This window comes from Protopterus annectens, chromosome 1.part1 (assembly GCF_019279795.1).
Source record: "Protopterus annectens isolate FY-2018-M chromosome 1.part1, PAN1.0, whole genome shotgun sequence".
Taxonomy (NCBI): Eukaryota; Metazoa; Chordata; order Ceratodontiformes; family Protopteridae; genus Protopterus; species Protopterus annectens.
The window spans coordinates 332,453,038-332,469,172 of NC_056726.1; the positions used below are offsets into that span (position 1 = coordinate 332,453,038).

The following is a 16,135-nucleotide window of genomic DNA, read 5'->3' on the forward strand; positions in this document are numbered from 1 at the left end:
TGTCAAACAGAGAAAATCTACTCACTGCCTGTCCATGACAACAGAGTATACATGCTTGCATCTGTTTGTCTGTATATATGTTCAGAGCTGTAGCTAGGTCATCTGGAATCCTGGACAGTTCCCCAGACTGGCACCCTCCTCAACTCAAACATAAAGACCAAAATAGTGTTCTCAAAGTTGAAGATGAAAAAAAGGCTTTTGTAGCTCTGTAACTGTAGCAAGCTGCTTGCTACAACTATGCAAAGTTACTAGTATGCACCAAGGGTCTCACTGTACAGGTGAAGCCCAATAAAAAACATGCCGACATCTTTATGGCATGTTCCAAAACTCAGTCAGACATGGAAGAATGAAAAAGAAATCACAGCCATCTTACTAATGTTTGCTAAGTGTGACTGAAATGCTGCAGTTACTGAGAGTGAAGAAATAGTTAAAATGAAAAGTAATGATAAAACTGAAGTGATGAAAGTAACTGTTCCAGCAGTTACAAGGACCTGCTACGTCTCCTCTTCTAAGTACACTGAAAAAAGCCACACTTAGTGAATGTTGGCAGAAAAGCACCCTGAACTTCTAAAGTAACTGCAGCACCAGCAGTAGCAGCTACAATGACCTAGGTGTGTGTGTGTGTGTGTGTGTGTGTGTGTGTGTGTGTGTGTGTGTGTGTGTGTGTATGTGGGGGGGGGGGGGGTAGTAGGAGAGTTGTTTTGCACACTGTATGTGTATTAATGTTATTTTATTTATATATATGTATATATATATATATATATATATATATATATATGTATACATACATATATATATATATATATATATATATATATATATATATATAAATATATATATATATATATATATATATATATATATATATATAAATATATATATATATATATATATATATATATATATATATATATATATATATATATATATATATATATATATATATTTATATACACAAACACACACACACACACACACACACACACACACACACACACACACACACACACACACACACACATACATACATGAATGAAACAAAACTAAAGAACTCCCAGCAAAGCCAGGTACAGGAACATATATTTAAAATAGATAAAAACAAGTACCAAGCTGCCATGACGTATTTCATATACTGAGTTATAACAAACTTCAGAGAGATGGACTCTGAACATATAAAACTGTCTTTAATAAATGATAAATGTAAAAAGGTAAGCACTTTCAGACAAATGTTATGCCCTTCATCAGATCCATTACAATCAAAGACATCAAAGGTTAAAAAGAAATGTGACCCAATCATAAACAATCTATCACACTCCTTTAACAAGTACAGCGCTCCCATTCATAAAAACTAATCATGTGACCATGTTTACCCAATCAAAAAAACATATCTAATATGGTAGTGTGTATGTCAAAAAGGAGAAATAAATTGGAAAAACAGAATGAAAATGTGAAAGGGGCATTGCTGGCACTAGACTGGGAGTTTTTGGATAAATGAAGCAGACCAAGGTGATGCTGTAAAACTGGAATAATACTCCAGTAGGCTGAAGAAAAAAAGACCAACGTTAAGAAACATATTTAATAAGACAACAAAGCTTTCATGTCTACACCCTTTGTCAGTGTTAGTATAAAACACACAAATTAACTCAATTTAAATAGGAGCAAGTTATATCATGTGACTACAGCCAGCTAATCACATGAGTATCACTTAAAACAACAGACACCTACAACAACATATAAAATATATAAGAAAATATATATAAAATACACACACACACACACACACACACACATGTATATATATATATATATATATATATATATATACACATACATAAAAAATCAAAGTTTACTTTGTTGCAATTTAACCAACACAGGTTTAATAGTCACAGCAGTATTGAGGCCAGGTTTAATATCAGCTCCTATGTGTGTATTATGTGTTTTATACTAACATTGAGAAAGGGTCTAGACCAGAAAGCTTTGTTGTCTTGTTAAAGAAGTTTCCTAACGTTGGTCTTTTTTTCTTCAGCTTTTTGGATCAGGCAGAGGTTTGTTCAGTCTTGAGGTTATAGGGTGGATCATAGCCTTTCCTTTCAGAGCTATAGCACAGGCTTCATTGGTGTTGGCCCCCTCCCTTGAACATCACCCTCTGAGGCTCCCTGAAAGAGGACATGTTAGAGGAGACACATTGACTACTCAGATGAGTCACTCCATTACTTGGAAAATAGAGAGGGATCCCCAGAGTCCCCTCTGGAGTGCGTCACATTCAGTGACGTCTTGGAACTCATGCAACAGAGAGAAAATTGGCGCACAGAACCACCATCTCAGGATGAGCAGGTCTGTCTTATGGCATACTTCTCAGCCCACTCTACTTCGTGAGTGGTCACCCAGGAGGACTAATTGAATCATGCTGAAATCACTGAAGTCAAAACAAATTTATTCTTGCTGCAAAAATAAATTTGCATTGTCATCGTTGACTTTTGTTTATATATTTGTTTGCTTCTGTTGCCACTTTTGTTTACAGTGAGTTCAACTGTTTTATTTTTACTTTCACTCAGGAGGGCTGCCTTATCAAACAGGCCACCAGAAGAGTATGACAAGAGCCCAAACCCTCAGAGAGTATCCCAAGAAAAACCTGACAAGGTTCTTTAGCACCCACAAGAACAGGCCCTTTTGGTCCAAGAATTTTTTGGTGAATTTCATCATGGTGGCGGCAGCTACCAAAAATGATCTGATGGATGACACAGTCGATGACTATTTGCTCTACATGGAGTATAGGGTAATGGACAGGGAGTGGAAGTAGTTTCAGAGAGATCTAGCAGAACAAGGATTAGCCTCTCTGAAAAGTTTGCCTACTTCTAACTCTAGAAAACACCTAGAAGCCACCGTAGGCACTATGTTTAATATTACCAGTCTCTCTCTGTATGGCTTTTCCATAATGCCTAAACCAAGCGGAGTTGGTACTGGGGTCACCACAAAGCAAAAAGCCTGACTTCATCCCTGTGATCATTCACAAATGTCCTTATGATGGATCTTCCTTGTTTGGTCAGTCAGTCAAAGAGAATGCAGTGGTGAGAACAAGGGAGAACAATGCTAAATGCAAATGGCATTAAATTTGATACCCCTACTATAGTTTAGAAAATCCCAGCATCAACCCTTTCAGTTCACCTCTAACAGGGAAGGCTTTGGCAAAGGTATCCTCTTTAATGGACACAGATCCAGGGATCATATAGGTCCACATTGTGTGTGGGGGGCTTATTCTCTGACAGGAAGTACATTCATTCCTGAAAGGCTGCCCATCTGCTCCTCTCTGAAAGCAAAAGGGGGCCACTTATCTCACTACGTACCCAAGTGGATGACCATGATGCTGGATTCTTGGGCCAGAAGGATAATATCCAGAGGCCATTACATACCCATTTCTATGCCCTCTTCAATAAAAAAATACTCCCAGATGTACCACCCTATCAGTGAGAAGCGGCCAGTAAACATATCTGTCTTCTTCAGAAAAGAGCCATTGAAGAGCTCCTGCCAGACCAGGCAGGGTCAGGTTATTATTCTAGGTTCTTTTTAGTTCCTTTTCTTGTCTGCTGCCAAATGGATGGATGCTTACCTCCACATGAATGTTGCAGTAGTGTCTAGATGATTTCTATGCTTTCACCTGGGAGCCCGGCACTTTCAGTTCAGAGCCCTGCCCTTCAATATCACCACAGCCACAACCCCCCTACTATGGCTGTCATGGCACTGAGCTTGACGCTGCTCAGGATCAGAGTGTTTCCATATCTGGACAACTGGCTCCTTGCTGCCACTTTGAAGGAATCCTTCCTCAAGGCCAGAGACTACTTGCTCCAACTCTGCCTGCCCTTGAGAATTTCTGTCACCCACAAAAAGTCCCAGCTGCAACCTACACAGTCCTTTCAGTTCACCAAATTCCACCTGCACACCAGATCCTATGTAGTATTTCTCCCTCCAGAAAGAGTTAACTCATTAAGGCTCTCAGTCTGGTGTCTTCTATTGCTGCCATATCCTCCAGCAGTTCTTGTTCTTGTTCTGTTTGTTCTAGGCCTGTTGTCCTCTGCTAGCCTAATAGGGTGATTAGCCCAATTCCAAACAGGGATCTTAAAGTTGTGTCTACAAGTGCAGGGCTCACTGTCATCACAGATCTAAAACACAAATCTCTGCAGAAATCAGCTTCAGTAATGGTTGACCTTCCTGCAGCTGTTACCATGGAGAACATTTTTTTTGTCCCCACCTTCAGCTATAGTTACCACTGATGCCTCCTCTTTGGGGTGAAAAGTCATTATCAGAAGAGATTGGTCCAAGGTACATGGTCAGATTAATATGCCAATCTTTACATCAGTGTCCTGGAGGCAAAGATAATTCTCTTAGCATTGCAAGAACTCCAGGGAAGATTTCCATCCAAACAGACAACATGACAGTGCTTTGGTACATCAACAAACAGAGAAGAGCCTGATCCTACCCCTTATGCAGAGAAGCCATGAGAGTATGTGAATAGATGATTGCTCTGCATAATTCTTGATAGCAATGCTCATTCCCAGGAAAGCCAGTTGTCTTGCTAGTAGGCTCATCAGATCTGTTCTCTTGCCTAACAAATGTTCTCTCAATCCAGAGGTGGTGTATCAAACCATCAGCCGCTGGGGCTATCCTTCATGTAGTCTTTTCATGTCCCCAACAAACACCAGATGCAGCAATTATTTTGCACTGATCCCCCAAAGGGGGTAGTCACCAAGAGATACTCTCTTTGCCAATTGGGGCCCTTGTATGCCTTTCAACTTCTTCCCCTGATGTCTAGATTTATCCAGAAAACATTCAAATTCAAAGCTACTGTCATCCTCATTGCTCTATACTGACCCAGACAAATCTGGATCCCCATTCTCTGGCTTCACATGTGAGACCCCCCTGCATTTGGTCCCAAGGAAGGATCTTCTTTCCCACACCACGGGGTCACCTCACCTAGGTCTTACCAACCTCAAATTAACTTAACAAAGGTCCCCTTTGAACCGGCATCTTTCACTTCCTTAAAATTCCTGTTCTAAAAAAACTTTATTTCTTGTGGCAACAGCATCAGCCAAGAAAATTTTTAAGTTGCTTACACTATCATCTTTTCTACCTTATTTAGTTTTTCACAAAGAAAGGTTCTTCTTACACACCAACTCTTCCTTTCTTCCTAAGGTGACATCCAAATATAACCTAAGCCATACATTTGATAGTGTTTTTTTCCAACAGAGTAGAGTATTTACTTCACATCTTGGACATTCACAGATAATTGTGATTCTGTTTTCATAAAGCCAAGCCCAATAGAAAGGATCTCCATTTTTTATTTTCCTTTATTCATAATTGATTGTGTTCCAAGGTCTCCAAGGTTACTTTGTCTGGATGGATGTCAGATCGCATAACTTTTGTATGTGCTTCCACCAACCATCCTTTACCACTTAATCTTTAATTCTTTTGTGGATGAGATCTGTGCAGCCACTGTAGGGCCTCCTTCCACACATTTCGTTAGAGCATCCTTTGGGATCACAGTTCTCAAAAGGTTTCTGTCATGATACCACCCAAGAGATAAGTAGCTGAGGACTCTGAACCAGCAGTTGGATTGGACAGAAGAACTGAATAGAATATGGTAGTAATGCTGGATCCATTCATTTTCATCCATTTGATTCAACATCCTTTCCACCGTCTGCCCTTTTCTATGTCTAGCTCTGTAGGACCTGAAGGGCCAGTTTCTCTTAGAGGCACTTAGTAGGATGTTCTGTACCTTAATTCAGCAAACTCAGTTTGAGAAAGCTTGGCAATCAGGTGCATTATGGGAGGAAAATATTTAAAGGAGCTCAAGGCAATAGCACTAGTTTTGATGGGTCTGAGCCGACAAACAGCTTGAGGATCCAACATTCATATCGGATGGATGATGATGAAAGGATCCAATGTTATGATAAGTATATAAGTATCTTTTCAGAAACTTTGGAATAAGGATGTGGTGCTGTCAAGGCATTTAAGTTAATAGGGTATTAAAACATGTTATAAGTAGTTAGAATGTTAGGACTGAAATAATAACATAACTTAATATAATTGTATGTGTCCTACAGGATTATCTCTTAGAAAACTGTCTTTAAAAGACTGCATGTCAAGTGTAGTCAATATAGTGTATTTCATGGAATTTGCTATATTCAATATAAGAAACATTTTGTTGAGGACATTTAAGGTTCCCAAGCATTGCAGTTTGTTGGTAAATATTATATCACTTGGAAATAATTTTTAGTCGCATTTTAATTTATTAAGTAATTTCTTTAATGTCTTTTGGGAATAAAATAAGAGAAACAAATGATGATGAGTCTGTAATTGAGTTTTGTAACTAATAAAACTGCAAAGTAAGTGAGGTTGAAGGGCACAGCCCAAGTTCTACCAGCTCCAGTGAACAGCCTTCAAGTACCATATGCAACATGTAATAGGGAATGCTGTAAATTATTCATCTGTAAAGATATAAAGGTATAAATGGAAAGAAAATTGTTACAGTCCAGTATTTTTTTATCTCAGTGTTTAAGATGTTGAATGAAAAGAGTGTGAATATTTGCTACTTTCTGTGTAGCTTAATAGAATTTCAGTGCATTAAATATAAAGATATTACTAAATCATTTTTTTTGTGTTTGTCTTTTTCAAAATGTTGCAGTTATTTCGCTAAATGTACAGAGAAAATACTGTGTGATGCTATGCTTACCTGCTGATAGCTGACTCATATTAAATTCACTATGCAGAAATGTAACTAGTTTTAATCTGTGTAGTTTATGTTGAGAGAGACACACTGATGACTGATGTATCTTGTTTAACGTAGATAGACAATGCCTTAAGAGTATTAGAATTTAATGTGCCTCTGTTTCTTTGCAGGTCCAAGTTGCCACCTTTGTTATATATGAGTGAGAGACCACTTCCTTGAAAAACTGTATTATCTTAAACCTGCATAAACACTTTTCCTGCCCCATCCCCCTTATTGTAAGACAAGTCTGAGTAGTAATGAATCACAGACGCAAAATATTTCATCATTCCCGCTATTTAAAGTGCAACTTGAGTGGACAACTCTTTACACATATCACCTGGAATGTTTGAAACAGTATATCTGAAGCTGTCGTGCACAGCCTGGTGACTAAATGGCAATCTTCTCCACACTGTGGAACAATGCATTTTGTGCCTGAACTTCTTTTGAGAAAAAAATATAATCAATTTGTAAGTGAGAAAATAAATATTTAATTTAAAATGGTAAAACTTGCAATAATGAAAAAGTGTACTTCTGAAGAAAAGGAGGAATAAATGAACATTTTTGTTGGTGTTCTAGTCAGCTAGTGTTTATATTTACAGAATTAAACAAGGGAAGCTTTGCTGCCCATATATCTAAACCAGCAAATGTAATGAAGACTTAAGTGATGACATTAGCCATTCCTTAGCACAGGAGGAGCAGATGGACCTTATAGACCTATGAATATATATACATATAAATATATATATATATAAATATATATACAGAGATATACACACATGAATACACTTTAAAGCATTATTTTGTTTGAATTGTTCATTTATTATTTCCTTGTAGCATTAGTCTAAAGTTTTTTTTAGGAAACCTTTTCAGAATTGAGTATTTTTGTTTTTTATGTGTGTCACTTGAAAAGACTGTAGCAGCAGCGGTCTGTTTAGAGTCAATGTGTGGACTGATGATACACAATGGACCCTTCTGCCAACATTGATTAATGAGAGGCAGGATTGCTGCTTCTGTCTGAGAAGACAACACAGGTCACTTAAAATTGTTCTGGAATCTCGATAATAGCAAGTACCACTTCTGAAAATTGACTGGATTATTGTATTTGTGGTTTATTCGCTGCTCTTGTGATCCCAGAGTGGGAAGCTAGAAGAACAATAATAGAACGCAACAACTTTACCAGCGTGCCTTCCAATGTTTATTGCAATGAGGAGTTGGTCGACATGTTAGTTCTGGAATTTCAATCAAAATATTTCCTAGTTGTAGCTATCTGTGTAGCTAGATATATATATGCAGTGTGTACTTCAAGACACCTTGTGGATTTTGCAATTACCCTAAAAATTGCTACATCTAATGAACATGACTGTATGTAGTTTGTGGTCTGTAGGTAACGTAACATATTTCCTGCCTGCTCCTTAATTCTTTCAAGACCCAATAGAAAACTGCAGCCCTACAGTAAGCCTTATCAACCTTGAAGCATAACATTGCACACTATTAAGGAGTGAGGCAGTACATGGGGCCCTGGCCAGTATGAAATAAAATTGATGCTAGCATTCCATGCCTGATGAGCACTTGGATAATGATGCCTTCTGGATCAACCTTAGTAGAGAGACTGAGGTACTTAATGGAGGCATTTACATGGTACACTGTACAGAACAGGTGAAGCTGATTCGATGACTTATGGTGGTGTGTCACAGCGTAGTGGCAGTATCTAGAGGTTCCATGTAATGGAGGTGATCCCTCTGCCCGAGCCTTTCCAGCCAGATTGCACTGCCTGTACACGTTGATTTTTCATTAAGGAAGACGACATTAAGTGTAATACCCACTTTGACACTGTTAGCTAAGTGATATAACTTGGAAATAAAGGTCTAAGCGTTCCATCTGTTCTCTCTCTCTTTGACAGTTACAGTGATGAGAACATTTGTAAATTTTATGCAACAAATGGCAAACGGTATCATTATTTTGAAATTGTGTATGTAAAAGTTATATTTTTACATGTAGACTTGTTATGTGTTTTAATACATTGTATCAGTTTTTTGTTCAAAAATAATTCTGTGTGGTTGAAAAAATGTGTCATTTAATGAAGTAGTGAGATAACAGGAATCTGAAGTTTATGTTTGTATTTCTGAGAATTTTATGAAAAGAGAACAAATGAGATAGTCACAGCATAATCACCTGCTACAACCCCATTACAATTTTAGATGTGTATTAAACAAAATCTGTAAATAATTTTTCAATAGGAATGAAGTTTAAATGGTAAGATTCTTGTTTAGAAATTGTTAGGGGTGTGGAGGTGGATTCACTGGGCAAATAATCATGCTTTGTTGGTCAGTAATATGTTCTGGAATCTAATACTTGTGCAGATGCTCTTGGAGATATGTATTTTTTTTCCATAGTGCTGTTTATAAACCCATAAGATGCACTGTCATTTCAATAAGAAGCAAACAAAATGTTTTATCTTTGAAGGAAACAAACTTTTTATATTCTGCAAAGGCTGATAAAATATGTTTACTTAATGAAAAGTAAAATTATAAAAAAAAAACAGTTTCTTGCCCCAGGATTGAAACTATATGCAGGGTTTCAGCCATCTATACTTCTGTAAATTATTTATTGAGTGATTTATTTTTATGAAAATGACTTTAATGGGCTGCCACAGCTACTACCCTCAATTGGAGTTATTGGTTCAGTTACCTTAGGCACTTGAATTCATGAAATTGGTTCACTTACCTTAGGCATTTGAATTCACGAAGACACTTTGGTTCATTTTCCACACTGCGTTTGTATTACTGCCATAATGTACAGTGGTACTGCACCTGTTAAAAGATATATGGCAAGTACTGTTTTATATGTGCATCCTAATGATGAATTAAGCACAATAAAAATAACTATTTTCTGGCAAATTTTGTTTATAATGGATTCGTTGAAAATAAATCAGCTAAATTAATTAATTGCTTTAGTATTTTTTTTTAGAATATTGATTTTTAGCAGTGGCAGCCTAATTGGCCAGTTAAACTTCTTTACTTATTTAATTTTCTTTAAAAGAATATGTAAAATAGCCAAGGATAATGCACATTTCTGAAATTATGAGAAAACAGGGCAGTATGCCCCCACCCCTAACATTCAAATCTTCTGTCATTACTTTGTGCCTAAAATGCTAAAGTACAGTGGCTGATGTCTAAGCTTGAAAACATCCTAGAAACTGTTACACTGCATGCTGGTTGTTATAAGCTTGAAAACATCGCAGAAACCGTTACACTTCATGCTGGTTATTATAAGCTTGAAAACATCGCAGAAACCATTGCACTGCATGCTGGTTATTATAAGCTTGAAAACATTGCAGAAACCGTTACACTGCATGCTGGTTATTATAAGCTTGAAAACATCACAGAAACTGTTACACTGCATGCTGATTATTATAAGTTTGAAAACATTGCAGAAACCGTTACACTGCATGCTGGTTAATTTAAGCTTGAAAACATCGCAGAAACCTTTACACTGCATGCTGGTTATTATAAGCTTGAAAACATCGCAGAAACCGTTACACTGCATGCTGGTTATTACTTTGAGAGCAATGTGTCATCAGAATTGAAAAACAATTTACTGTTAAGAGAGCCTGAATTTCCGTGTCCCTATGTTTCTTATCGGTTGTGTCATCAGCTCTTGATATAATACACAGCTAGATTGTAACAAGCTGTAGAAAGAATACTGCAACATTTGAAAACATTGGCCATTGTCTAGGACTTGATCCTAGACTTCCTGCATTCCAGGCAATTGTCACTGCCTTCCTTGGTCCTGGTTTCCAGTCCCAGACAAGGGCCAATATATTTCTTTCATATTCCTTGATTATACCAATGCCAGTCATAGTCTTTCTACTGCATTTGTGTGTGTGTGTGTGTGTGTGTGTGTGTGTGTGTGTGTGTGTGTGTGTGTGTGTGTGTGTAATTGACTTTCCAGAATACATTCAGCAAGATTAATAGGTACCTATTTGGCTTTTTAGATGCTGATGCATTCTGGAAGGCTGAGAATGCACTTGTAGTTTAACTGATACACAACAGCTAATGTTTAAATGTGAATACATCTCAATTAAAAGCAGGTATTTTGTAATGGTTTGTATTGTTCTGCCAGTATAACATTTATAAAGGAACGTTAAGAAAACATTTGCACATATGTCAAGTTTCATACAGAAATATTCACCAGAAAAGTATGTGAGCCCTTGTTTTGAATGTGCATGTCTGCTCTACACTAACATTTACATGCTATTTTTAGCCAGGTAGTTTACTGTCCAACAAAGTCTCAACACTGAAGCCCAGTTACAGTTTTTTTTTTTTTTTTTTTTTTTTTTTTTGCAGCTGACAAAATCTGATCTGTAATATTAGAAAACACTCACTATATGTGTGTGATTTAAAATTTAGCAGGAAAGCAGGAAATGCTGTTTTGTGGGCATTCCAAAGTCAATGTGGTAATGAAATGTAAAAAAAAAAATTTTTTTCAAACAGCACTTTGTAAGCACCACCTCCTCATCCCTGTTATTTATAAACATGCAGACCATGAAACGTTCATGTGTGGAATGCTGCCATTTGTCTTTCATATAACTGCTACAAACACTAATGCTTACATAAGTCAGTCCTACCAGTGATGCAACTTGTATTGATTCAGTCTTCCGATTTTTTTTTTTTAGGATCCATTTCATCTTTCTATCCAACAAGCAGACATTTATACTCTTCAAAAATAAATGCAGAATCAGAAAAAATGTTTAGTAACATAATCAAGCACAAAAGATAATTAAAAGAGCCCACTAGCTGACTGGAAGTAATAAAGTAGATGAGAATATTTTAATTATGATGCAATGGGGCACCAAGGTCTTCAGACCTAATTTTGTTGCATTTTTTCCTTGTCATTTATTTTTCATGGGACTCTTAATTCACCTTTGTACAGTGCTGGTTTGACCATGGTCATTTCAAGTATTATAGATATGTAATGGTGAAACTATATGAACTGTGGCCTTTTTTCATTCTTGTTACTTGTGATGCAATTAAGTGAAGATAAGAAACAGCAGAGAATTACCATGTATCAGTGCCTGGCTTTTTGTTATAAAGCTTCTTTTGTCTAGTGCTCTTTTGCTATAAAATAGATTGTAGTACACCCTATTAGAAAAAAAAACCTAAATTTAAAAATAAAAATATATTTGGCTTATTTTTTCGCAGGAGCAATCCTTTTATACCATGTGTAATGATAAAAATCAGATTCTGAATTTTTCTCTTTGTAGATTTTTGGAATCAGTCTGAGTAAAAGTTTGTTACTTTATTTTACTATTTAAAGATGTTATTTTACCATGTGTTATGGAAATGAAACTTTATGGTCGCAGTTTTATTCAGCTGTAGGTCGCAACTGTGTTTTTTCTGTTAAATTTTATTTTTCCTTCCTTTTTTTTTGTTTTGTTTTTTTTTTTTTTTAATGTTTGCGACATACATGTAGGTGCAGCAGTAAGTACAGTTACACTTTGTTCTAATGTGTGGCTGAGTGCCTCAACTTCGCCATGTTTTTGATGTAATTCTAATTTGTAAAAGTGTCCAAACAGGTTGTGTGCTGGAGTTCCTTATAATAAAAGAGAAAAAAAAAGAAAAAAAAAAATACCAACTCAGTGTAGGCCATTACCTGTTTCATCATCTGTACAGTAGTTACTCAATGCAGTCATGTACATGACCGTTCTGTAGCAATAAATGTGCCATTTTTGTAAACTGCTGTTTTTGTGTCCATTGTTGCATCAAACTGTGATTTGCTGTGTAAGTAGTGAGGTACTTTTCCTTCAGCACAAGTTGAAACATATTTTTCTTCACTATTTTACAACATATCGTTGAAGTTACAACTGAATTTCAATGTTTCAGTGTTTTAGAAATTAATCTCATTGCCTAGAGAGGCCTTCAGAGAGATTGCCACCTAAAGACTCAGATCAAACCCCCTCATGCCTATCCATTGGTCTTAATTTTTCTTAAAAGAAGTAAAAGATATTGATTTCCTAGCCCTTACCGGAATATTATTCCAGCACAAGCTGGCCTTCCAATGAAAAACATCATTCCGCATGAATGTTTTCCCAGACAATCCTTCTACAAAATGATTATTATTCCTAGTATCCAGTGGATGTGTTCTACTTTGAATACCTGCAGCATTCCCATAACTGCTATTTTTAACACATTTATAAATATTAATGAATTCACACCTAACTAACCTGTATTTAACTGTAAACAGCGACAGTTCCTTAACTCTTTCATAATAGCTCTTACCTAGCATATCTTTTATCCTTCTAGTAAAATACCTTTGTATTCTCTCCAGTTTACCTAACCGAGCCTTAGCATATTATCATATACACATGTAGATCCACAATGCTCTGTACTGGGACTAACTATAGGTTTATAAATTGGAAATAAAACCATCCTATCTCTGGTTAGTTATGTTACCTCTGAATAAGAAGAAAATAAAGAAAGAAAGAATAATGTAATGGGGCAGATTCCTGTGTCTTACTGTGATAAAAGTCCTAGCTCTAAAGCACGCTCACACTGGAATAAGTCACTTGCAATGAGAAGAAGTCTTTTGGAGTCAGGGTCATGGCCTTTATTGTGACATCTGTAAAGAGCCCTCTGGCTTCTGCAAATTCTTTAAATATTTATTTGTAATAGTAAATAGTTCATGGTATTATTTTTATTATTGCATATTTTAGTAGTATTATCCATTGGTACAGCCCATTATGTCTTTGAGGTACCAGTAATGCTGGCCCATTGTCCTCTTGTGCCATTATGGCACTGATATCCTGCAAAGACTGCCACACCTGATTCTGCAATCATTTGTTTACACTTTATACCCAACAGGTATAGGCCATGCTGCCCAAAGGCTTTCAGCAGGGACTCATTTCCTGCAGTGCTGAAAATGTCCAGCCTCTACCAGTCTGATCGCCCTCTAGACATTCTGAATGCTACTTAAACATAGGGAATGCATGAATCGTTATTACTGTGAATGTCATCTGCTTCACACAGGCACATATTTATAGTCTGGAGGCCCTGACAACTGCATTGTGTTAAAGCATAATTCCTGTCAAAAGCTAACCTTTAATGTGGTCAGGCAGGAAAGGATGTGTTGCATGTGAACAAGCCAGGTAAAACCTCTGTACATGACAGATTTGGATCCAGATGTCAGAGCTAGCAGAAGGGAGGGATAATTCTAGGCCAGGTTGCTGGCTGACCAAAACACTGCTAGAGGTACATTTGTCCAAGCAGCTGCACATGGCTGAATGTGAAGCCTAACCAGTGAGAACACCACCTGTAGAAATTTAATGGCATGGGTTACACATATAACAAAGTATTTATTGCACACAGCAGAATTCCAGTGTGGTTTCACCATGTCCATTTCAGAAAAGATTTACTGGGACACAAAGCTGCTGTGTTCTAATGGCTTTCTTTCATAGGTTAATAAGTTCATAGGTTCATAGTTATATAACTGACTAATGACCACCAGGGCCTTTATAAGCCTAGGTGTTCAATACAACCCAGTTGTATTCTTATGTATCATGGGCGTTTATTGGGAGGGGGTATGTTAGTTAGGGAGTTTCTAGATGTTATGGGGGTATGTTAGTTTGGGCATTACAGTCTGCCTGTATCAGTCACATAGCAGCCAGACCCAGGGTAATTTTTTGATTACCCATCCATTGGTCAAGGCTATTCTTAAGTTGGGTTATGGATGGAACCTATTCCAGAGCATGGGGATCCTCTGAGACACATATCTGTCTTGCCAATATGTCTTTTTTATGTCACAAGCAAAATTTAGATCCCTGGATCTAGTCTTCTGATGCTGCTCATTTTGTGGATGTGTAAATGGTCCATCAAAGCTGAATTCAAGGATGCCTTGTATGCTAGGCATACATCTCCTCTTAGTAACTTGTAGGCGATAAGAGTATAGAGATGGGGTTTTAAGGTGATCCATATAGGACAATGTGTTTATACCCTGGATTCTCTTAGTAAGGAACCTTTGTGGGCATTCCAACTGCTGTATATATTGTGTCAGGTATATGTCAAAGGGGGCATTATACTCAATGGCAAGTGTGATAAGGCCTGAATAAAGTGGCACTATGACGTCTTTGGCCTTGGATGCCATACCCTTATTTATAATTTGGGCACATAGCATGATTTTCTTAAAATCTTGGCCACATGTTGGTCAAAGGCCATATTGCTGTCCACATATGTTTCCAGATCACTAACTACTAGGTCAGCTGTTAGGGGTGTCTCATTGATGGAATGATTAGTCTGGGTAGCAGTTTTCCCAAAAGGCACTACAATGCATTTCTTGGCATTGAGTTGTAGTCAGTGACTTTGGCACTTGCCATTTGTCTGTGCTAGACCCTGTTGTAAGATGCTTGCATCATGGGGTAATCTATGATAGCTCCTGTTTTGCAGTTATCTTTGAACTTGGACAGCCAAAGGCCCTTGACATTAGCCTTTACCTCTGGGAAGTATATGTCAAATAGGAGTGGTCCCAGCATGGAGTCCTGAGGTATCCTGCTGATGACCGGTCTTTCTGTAAAGGTGGTATCACCAATCCTGACTTCCTGGGTCCTGTCTTTGAGCCAGCTGGCAGTCCAGCAGGGTATATAGGGGTTTATGCCAAGTTTGGAGAGATTGTCAACTATACGTGAGTGGGGTATTGTATTGAATGCCTTAGCCAGGTACATGTATGTGGTATGCACCATTTTCCCTGCATCCCTTGCCTTGGTGACCTTCTCAAAGAAGTCCACTAGGTTTAATAGACACAATCTTCTCTTGACAAAGCTAAACTGGATTGGGTCCAGTGTCTGAAGGGTGCCTGTGTCTTTGTTGATCATTTCCATGATAATTCGTTCCGTGGCTTTGCATATCAGACTAGTCAGACTAATAGGTTTATAGTTTCTGGTGTCAGTTGATGGCCAACTCTTGTAAGGTGGGATAACCTTTGCAGTACTCCATTCTCATGGTACAAAGCCTGTTCTAAGGCTACAGTTGAAAAGTGACTCAAGTAATCCCGATAGGTCATGTTTCCAGCTATTTAGGAGGCATCCCGGGCTATTGAATGTGTGACAGGGCATTTCAATGTGGAACTTTGAGGAACATGAACATTTTAAGACCCCAAATGAGGTACATTCCTCATAATGAGGTACACATGAGAAGTATGGTTTGGTGGAGTTACAGACTTGATTTTTATTTCAAAGGAGACAGCTTTGAGGTCTGACCTCATCAGTAAGGATGTGACAGTGGGGGGGGGGGGTTCAGCACTCTCCCTTAATGGTGAGTACCAGGTCCAGTGTGTTTGAACCTCTGGTGGGTGTGCACACTCTGGTCAATGGAATCCTTACAC

General features: G+C 37.6%; 1 protein-coding gene across 12 annotated transcripts in view; it reads left to right on the forward strand.

The window, feature by feature from the left end:
• TCF4 (transcription factor 4) overlaps positions 1-12,498 on the forward strand; it is a 2,211,973-nt gene extending 2,199,475 nt beyond the window's left edge. For all 12 annotated transcript variants that reach the window (XM_044074967.1, XM_044074939.1, XM_044074975.1 and 9 more), the window contains one exon: positions 6,895-12,498. The gene's annotated coding sequence lies outside the window, so the exon portion shown is untranslated. The remainder of the gene's footprint in view (positions 1-6,894) is intronic.
• Positions 12,499-16,135: the final 3,637 nt, after the last annotated feature.